We start from the raw sequence: 8776 nt of genomic DNA, 5'->3' as shown, positions 1-8776 counted from the left end.
TATGATATATATTTGAACTAAAGTATACACAATGATCCTTGTAAATCGTCCATTATCAACACAACCGGCCTAGTCAACATCAAAATAACCATGCAAGTAGAAATAAGATGATCCGGTAAATTGTAAAGCTAGATCTATTGTTCCCTTTAAGTAGATACTAAGTGCTTACAAGCTGCCCAATGCGTCACATTAGGAGTGGTAAGAAATTGGCTGTTGGGAACTTAATAAAATATCCTAGCCCTAGTTTTGATGATACCAAAATCCTTAGGCTTTATTTGTAATAGACTAGAACTTTCCGAACTCAACTGTTGGAGTTCACTTTCTAGTTTATCTAGTAAAATAGAAGACTGAAGACTGAAGACTGGAGGACTGAAGACTGAAGACGAAAGAACTCAACTGAAGTTGCAATAAAAGGCCAAGTCAAATACTGATGTTTTGACTGAACGAGTTCCTCACTGAAGAATCAGTTATGACTGATTCATCAATGCTAGCTACGTGGATTTTGCGGACTGATACTCAAGTCAAGTTTCAGTTGACATTCTTCCTCGGACTAAATCTCCAAAGTTAAAAGGAAGCCACGCACTTTCAAGTACAACCGCATTAAATGCAAAGATATTGAGGATCGTCCTTTCTCAACAGAGCATTCCTTTTTGGTGATTACTTTTCAGAGGCGCCTTACCTCCTGTACCTGAGATGCCGTTTCTCACCAAACAAGGAACCTCGAAGATTGAAGCCTCAACCAATTTCGAATTACTCTCACAACGAATGAATTCTTGAAGACCATCTTCGCCAACGGATCTATTCAAGACCTCTCCTATAAATAGAGCTCGAGGATCACTTCAACCTTCACCGATTCAAAAGCACAAGCTGAAACGCTTCCAAAATTGCAACTCAGCCATTCAAAGCCTTCAAAGATTTGAATCGAAGAATACCCAAAGCCCAAAATCAGACTACTGATTTCATACATTTTCTTAGATCCTTAGGCAAATACATTGTATATCCAAAGCCTAAGTTCCGATTACAGAGAGCATGTTCTCTGTGATCTAGTTGGTACTTCGAACCTCCTTTCAACTGAGAGAAAAGAGTGTTTGAGTAGAGCGGAGTTCAGACCAGTGTTCTGACTCCAAGAGATCTTAGCCATCCGCTGAAAAGGCATTGTTGTGTCTTAGCGTGCTAAGAGTGAGCGAGAAATCCAACCCAGTGTGTTGGTACTGAAAATCTGATTTTCAGTGGTAAGGTTTGCTGTGCACCCGTAAGCACAAGCCCAGAGTATTTGTCAATGTGATCAACTGATCGTCGACGTAGGAACTTGTTCCGAACCACGTAAAAATCCTTTGTCGTTTATCACTTTCAGTTTTACTTTCTTATCTATGCACAATCGTATCTTTAAGTGAAACTGATTAATTGCACTGATTAATTGCAAAGTGAAACCATAATCTGACAACGATAATCAAAGGCTTTTTCAAAAGATAAGTTTTTCGCTGCCAGTGTTATTAGTCTAACTGATAAATATGATAATTAGTAAGATTCATAACACTCATCTGTTTTAAAATCAAGACTGAACCCTTACGCTAATATTAGTTAAAGCCTTGTGCCTAACTGATATCTTTACTGAAGTAATTTCAGTATCAGTCTTCAACCTTTGTTTAACTGAGTTTTCGTTAACTGTCAGTATCAGTTGATACCTTTTCAGTTAACTTCAAAAGGTTGTTCTGTGTGTTTTGAAAAATAGCCTATAGGTGTATTCCCCCCTCCCCAATACACCTATTCTAGACCTTCCGGGACCTAACATTGGCTAATTTTATTTCCGGTGAAGGCGATATCTGGGGCGTGTCAATGTGAGATGTTGAAGAGTACCCACGATACTTCTATATAAAGAGATATCAACAAATAAAACTCCATCAAATTTAGACAACTAAGTAGCAGGTGTCATGGGGGTAGCACATAGCTTGCAATCAAGCATTTTTAGTTTTATAGAGCAACTATAGTATATAATTGTGTTGCATTGACATAGAGAAAACATGAAATCTGCAGATCTTACCACTTTACTGAGGTTTAGAGCAATCTATCACTGTTTGGTTTGGCGCCACCATTTGTCTTCGTTGCAGTCGTGGTTCTCGGTAGAGGGGTGAGCAAAACCAGACCAGAACTGCTGAATCGGATCGAACCGGTCGGTTTAGTTGGTTCAGGGCGGTTCTAGTCCGAAATCCAGTCCGATGCGGTTCTGAATTAAGGAACCAATCCAAATTCGGTTCGGTTTCGGTTTTGGGGTGGCCAAACTCGCCGAAAACCGAATCAATCCAATATCCAATTATATTTATTAAATATATATATATATATATATATATATATTGTACTTTTATTAATATTATTAATAATTTAATTAATTTCCCAAAAAATCAAATCTGAATTTTGAATCACTGAATCAACCTAACACCTCCAAACCCTAAAACATTGGCCAGCTCCTTTCTCTCCCAAACTCTTGCGCCGCTCGCCACTCGGACCTTGACTCTCGCTTCGGTCGACGGCGCCGATAGCACGCCGCCACCACTTCAGCCTTTTCCCATTTTCTGTCGGCGTAGAAGAATCACAATTCACCAGTCAGTCCCATCCTATCCACCGATCAAGGGCTCTTCTCCGGTCGGCCGCGACTCCCCACCACCAACCCCAGTCTTTAGTCGCCGGTTTAGAAGTCAAAACCAACTCCCCAGAATCGGTTCTCCTTCAACTCTTTAAGTGAGTACTTTATAACTCCACTTTCCAAATCTGATTTGTAGAAATTTTGATTATGTAGAAATTGTGTGTTGTGTGGAAATGCTTTGAATATGTGGTGACTCGGCATAAATTATGTGTAGAAATTTTGTGTAGAAATTGTTGTTATGAAATTGTAAATGCTTTTTGTTGTGAAAAGATTCTTTTTGTAAATGGGCAGATTATGAAATCGTCAGATAGAAATTGGGCATATTATGAATTGGGCAGATTATGAATCTGTGGATTATGAAATTGTAAATGTTTTTTTTGTTGTAAATGCTTATTGGGCAAATTTTGTTGGATTATAAACTTGGGCAGATTATGAAATTGTTGAATTTTATGTTGAATTACTTAGGAATGTCTTCTTCAAAAACTCCGGGATATGGAGCTGAAGATGCAATCCCTGCAGCTGCAATCTCCACCAAGGCTGCTCAAAATGCTACACATCATCCACATGAGAATAATGAGTCCACGTCAAAGATTCGAAAAGGAAAGAAAACTTCACCAGCTTGGGATCACTTCACTCCCTTTACTGACGAAGACGGAGCACCGAGAGTTAAGTACAATTATTGTGGTGAAAGAGTACTGCGCAGATACAAAAAAAAATAGTACGACATGTATGATGAAACATTTGAAAAGATGTACTAAGCTTCCTCGTTGTGTTGGTATTAGACAAACTCAATTGTCTCTGCAACCTATAACTGAGGGTGAAGGGGAGACTGTGGGTGAACTTAAAAGTTGAAAGTTTGATCAGGAGCTGTGTTGGAGGAAATTAATTGAGATGATAATTAAGGATGAATTTCCTTTTAGGGTAGTTGAATGAGAGGGTTTTAAGGAATTTGTTAAGAATTTGCAACCTAAGTTTAAGCTCGTCTCTAGATGGAAAATCTCACGAGATTGCTTTCAAATGTTTCTAGATGAAAAGTTTAAGCTTTGTTCTTCTTTTGTTGAAAGTGGTCAAAGTGTATGCATTACTACAAACACTTGGACTTCTTTGCAACAAATGAATTACATGTGTGTCACTACTCATTATATTGATAAAGATTGGAAGTTGAACAATAGAATAATCAATTTTTGCACTATTGAAAGGCATAGAGGTGAGTATTTTGATAGACAACTTGATTCTTGCTTGCGTGAGTGGGGAATTGCAAGGGTATTTGCTGTGACTGTTGATAATGCTTATTTCAATGATACTTTCTTGAATTTTTTGAAAATCAAATTAGCTTCAAGGGGTTGTTGTCTAGCTAAAGAAAAATTCCTTCACATGCGACGTGTTGCTCATATAATTTCATTGGTGGTCAAGGATGGGTTGAAAGAGGTAGGAAATTCAGTGGATAGGATTAAAGGTGCAGTTAAATATATCAAGCAATCCCGAGCTAGGATCCTTAAATTTAAGGAATGTTGTAAAAAATAGAACATTGAAAGCAAGAGTGGATTATGCTTAGATATAGCTACTTGGTGGAACGCGATTTATTTGATGTTGAGTGTAGCTTGCAAGTTTGAGAAAGCCTTTGCTTCGTATCTTGAGAAAGATCATTTTTTTCACACTGATCTTGGGGCTGATGATGGTGTTCCATTGGTGATAGATTGGGAAAATGGAAGTTGAAAATTTTAAGCTTCGTTCTCGGGCTCTTTTTATATTACTTGCAATGAATTCTTGCATGAGATTACTTCTATTAGTATGATATTGAGTGATTGGATGAGAAGTGAGGATGCAAATGTGAGGGTAATGAGGATAAAAATGAGGGCAAAGTTTGATAAGTATTAGGGAGATGCAAATAAGATGAGCCACACCATCTTTTCGAGTGTTATTATTGATCCGAGGCACAAGTATGAATTCCTAGAATATGCGCTTGTTCAAGAGTGGGGTGATGAACGTGAACGGATGGTTGGCAAAGATGTGATGTAAAGCTTGCATGAGCTTTATGATATTTACAAGGAATTACACCAACCTGACACCACATCTGTCACACAATCTCAACAAGCAAAAGACAAATAATCATCTCAAGGTTTCAAAAAACGTGTTTTGGTTGAGCATTTCAAGCACCAAAAAGTTCAAAATGGAACAATCTCTGCAATAGATGAAGTGGATGTTCAATGAGATGGTAGTATCTGATTATTTATTTCAATTTTGTCCTAGCTCTGTTTTTCTCTGTTCCGTGTTTCCTCTGTGTGCAAGTTTTTAGGTTATCTTGTTAAGGGGGAATAGTATTCACCCTGTTTAGTAACTTGCCTTTTGGTTTCAATCGTTGTTTGTCTTAGAACTGTTGTATGGTTTTGGCATCATAAAAAATGGGGGAATTGTTGGAAACTTAATGAAATATCCAAGCCCTAGTTTTGATGATACCAAAATCCTTAAGTTTTCTGTGTAATAGACTAGAACTTTGTGAACTCAAGTGTTGGAGTTCCTTTTCTAGTTTAGCTAGTGTTCTGAAGACTGAAGACTGAAGACCAGAGGAATGAAGAATGAAGAACGAAGGACTGAAGACTGAAGACTGAAGAACTCGATTGCTGTTCGCAACTAAAGGCAGAAGTCAAATGCTGATATTTGACTAGAACGAGTTTCTCAACTGAAGAATCATTTATAACTGATTCATCTAATGCTCGCTACGTGGAATCAGCGGACTGCTACTAAAGTCAAGTATCAGTTGACATTCTTCCTCGGACTGAACCTCCAACGTTAAAAGAAAGCCACGCGATCAAAGTACAGCCGCATTAAATGCAAAGATACAAAGGATCGTCCTTTCTCTGCAGATGATTCCTTTTTGGTGATTACATTTTCAGAGGCGCCTTACCTCTTGTACCTGAGTAGCCGTTTCTCACCAAACAAGGAACCTCGAAGATTGAAGCCTCAGCAAAATTCGAATTACTCTCCAACGGATGAATTCTTGAAGACCATCTCCGCCAACGGATCTATTCAAGACCTCTCCTATAAATAGAGCTCAAGGATCACTTCAATCTTAACCGATTCAAATACACAAGCTGAAACGCTGCCGAAATCGCTACTCAGCCAATCAAAGCCTTCCAAAGTTTGAATCGAATAAGAGAATCACAAAGCCAAAATCAGTCCATTGCTGATCACATATATTCTCTTAGAACCTTAGGCAAATATTGTTTATCCAAAGCCTAAGTTACTGATTACAGAGAGCATGTTCTCTGTGATTTAGTTGGTAGTTTTCGAACCTCCTTTCAACTGAGCGAAAAGAGTGTTTGAAGTTGTGTGGAGTTCAGACCAGTGTTCTGACTCCAGAGAAATCTTAGTGCCCAGTGCGCGCTAAATGTGTTTGAGAAATCCAACCTAGAGTGTTGGTGCTGAAACGTGTGGTTTCAGTTCAAGGTTTGTTGTGCACCTATAAGCATAAGCCCAGAGTATTTGTCAGTGTGATTTACTGACCGTGGATGTAGGAATTAGATTCCGAACCACATAAAAATCCCTTTGTCGTTTATCGCTTTCAGTATTCACTTTCTTATCTGTGCAAAATCCTTTTGTTAACTGAAACTGACTAACTGCAAAGTGAAACTAAATCTTGACAAAGTGCTTAATCACAAAGGCTATTTCTAAAGAAAAGTTTTTCGCTGCCAAGTGTTATTTGTCTGATTGATTTATCTTTGGATAGTCAGGATGATTCTTAGCACTTCTCTGTTTTACAAACTAGACTGAAGCCTAACGCATATCAGTTAAAGTCTTGGACTTAACTAGTATCTCGTTACTGAAGAGAGTTTCAGTAACAGTCTTCAACCAAAGTCCTTCTTAACGTTTTCACTGTTAAAAGGTTGTGTTAGTTTGTTGTTGTTTGAGAAAAATAGCCTATAGGTGTATTTCCCCCCATACACCTATTCTAGACCTTCCGGGACCCAACAATTGGTATCAGAACAGGTTGTTCGCAAGAACGATTTGCTTTGACCTGGCTCTACTGAACTAGATCCTCTAAGGAAGGGTTGTCAAAAGTTTTTATGTTTTAAAACTTTTTCTTCCTTCTCTGTGCTAAGTGTTGTTTCTCTGTTTTCTTTCTACCTTGCTATGTCTTCTAACCCCTGCTGTTCCACCTCATTTCCACAATCCGGAAAGGATGAAGAAAACAGAAAGGAAAGGCAATTGTTGAAGAAGGATTAGAAGACTCAAGTTCATCATCAGAATCCACCACTTCAGAATAAGATCTTCTAGAAGTTATAGAAATTGATCAAACTTTAACTGCATACAATGATCAAAGAATGATTCTTGAGAACGTCCTTATGAAGAAACACAAAGTGGAAATGACCATCACCAAGACTGCCTCAAGAATGAACGAAATCTCCCTGATCCCTGCTGAAGAAGAAGATGAAGATGAACTGGCTATTGAGGATGCCAGATTGGAAAACTTGATGCATACAAGTCAGAATGAGAGAGATCAACTCATACAACTTCTCAGAGACATAGATGCAAATCTCATTTGGACGAGAAGAAAACTTGACGAGGCATTGATAAAAATGGCAAATGCAAGAGTCAAGAAAGATCAATAGGTTGAATTAGGCATGAAGGAAGACAAAGTAAAGCTCTTCCCATCCATCTCTCGTGAAGATTGTCTGAGTAAGAAACAGATAAAAGATGACAATGGAAAGAGGATTCTGACTACACATTCCTCATTGTCAACCGAGCATCAAGAAAGAAGATCAATCATCTATCCTGAAGCAGATTTATCCTCTCGATTGATGAAACTTTCACTCAAGTTTCTCTTCGGTTCCATATCAAACAAGGATAGTGGAGAAAGAAAGAAAGAGAATGAAGATGAGATAGAAGAAGAAGAATAAGAAGAATCTATGCATCAGAAGATCAGTCAACGTACTGAAGGTACAGTTGAAGTTGCCACAAAGGACATCAGTCAAGGGGGAACTTCATTAATTGAAGATTCATGAATGACGCCACCAGTCAACGACTAAAGAAGGACTAAACCTCTGTTCAACCATCAACTGGAATCAACTGATTTGTTTAATCAGTTGACTCGTAAGCATCATTCTCAGTTCTAAGAAATGTTGATTGAAATGTTCTACTGTTTATTTTTTCTTTTTGTTATCTGCCTTATGTATGCTGGGCTTATTTGGTTTAATGAAAATCTTTTTAGATTTTATTTTAAGCAGTTAACTCCACGATCTCACGATCCCGCTCTTTTTACTATTATGCGGAGTTCATGACACGTGTTGATCTTCTACTCGCCCAGATTTCAAAAGATCATTGAAACCACCTTGGACACGTTTTTTCATATCTCTTCAAAAACGATTCATCTTCTGCAAGGATACACTCAATCCCTCAGCATCTAACTTTTCAAATCTCTCGGTTTATCTCTTGCAAGACTTTCTCTCCCTGATTAACCTTGAAATCCACAGTTTTTCATATGTGAGATAAAATTCTTAGTTTTGCAGAAGATCGCAAAATTCTCCACACTATGGCAGAATCATCCAAATCCATAAATTTGAAATCAGTATGCCATGAAGCTTCGATAACTACCGAAGCACTTCTCAATCTTGCTTAATACGATAAGATTAATGAAATTCTGAGTAGACATGGTTGGCTCAACTTCATACATTCAGTGCCAACCTTCTTGCTCGATGATCAGACCATCAAGAAGTTCTACGACACCATCGTTCTGAACAAAGACACTGGGGAATACACCGCAAAGATTGATATCTTCACATCTGAAGATTTCTCAACCTCAGAGAAACATGTCATCAATGTCACTAGGATGGTAAGGGAAATATTTCATCTCCCTTCCGATGGACCAGCTCCAACATTCTCTGACGAAGAAGCAACCAGGCTCATGGCGAATGCTCTAAAAGACAAGGCTCCCCAAGGCCTAAATATCAAGAACGTCTTAAGCATGTCAATGCTTCACTCTCATCTCAGACCAATCGCCAAGATGATCAAGAAATGCTGGTTTGGCATTCTAGGGTCACCTGATCACCTGTCAAGACCGCATAAGATTCTGTTGATTGCGCTTATGCAAGAAGGCCCCTACAATTGGGAACAAGCATATCTACGAGTTTTGGCAGA

The 8776-nt window shown here is 38.4% G+C and overlaps 1 long non-coding RNA gene across 1 annotated transcript; it reads left to right on the top strand.

Moving 5' to 3' along the window:
- The first annotated feature begins 2410 nt into the window (after window positions 1-2410).
- Window positions 2411-3607, top strand: LOC131020007 (uncharacterized). Its single transcript, XR_009100576.1, has 2 exons — window positions 2411-2736; window positions 3107-3607. It is a non-coding gene; the product is annotated as an uncharacterized LOC131020007 (long non-coding RNA).
- Window positions 3608-8776: the final 5169 nt, after the last annotated feature.

This window comes from Salvia miltiorrhiza, chromosome 4 (assembly GCF_028751815.1).
Source record: "Salvia miltiorrhiza cultivar Shanhuang (shh) chromosome 4, IMPLAD_Smil_shh, whole genome shotgun sequence".
Classification (NCBI taxonomy): Eukaryota; Viridiplantae; Streptophyta; class Magnoliopsida; order Lamiales; family Lamiaceae; genus Salvia; species Salvia miltiorrhiza.
Note: the sequence above shows the minus strand (reverse complement) of the source record. Positions and strands in the feature narration are given on the sequence as shown.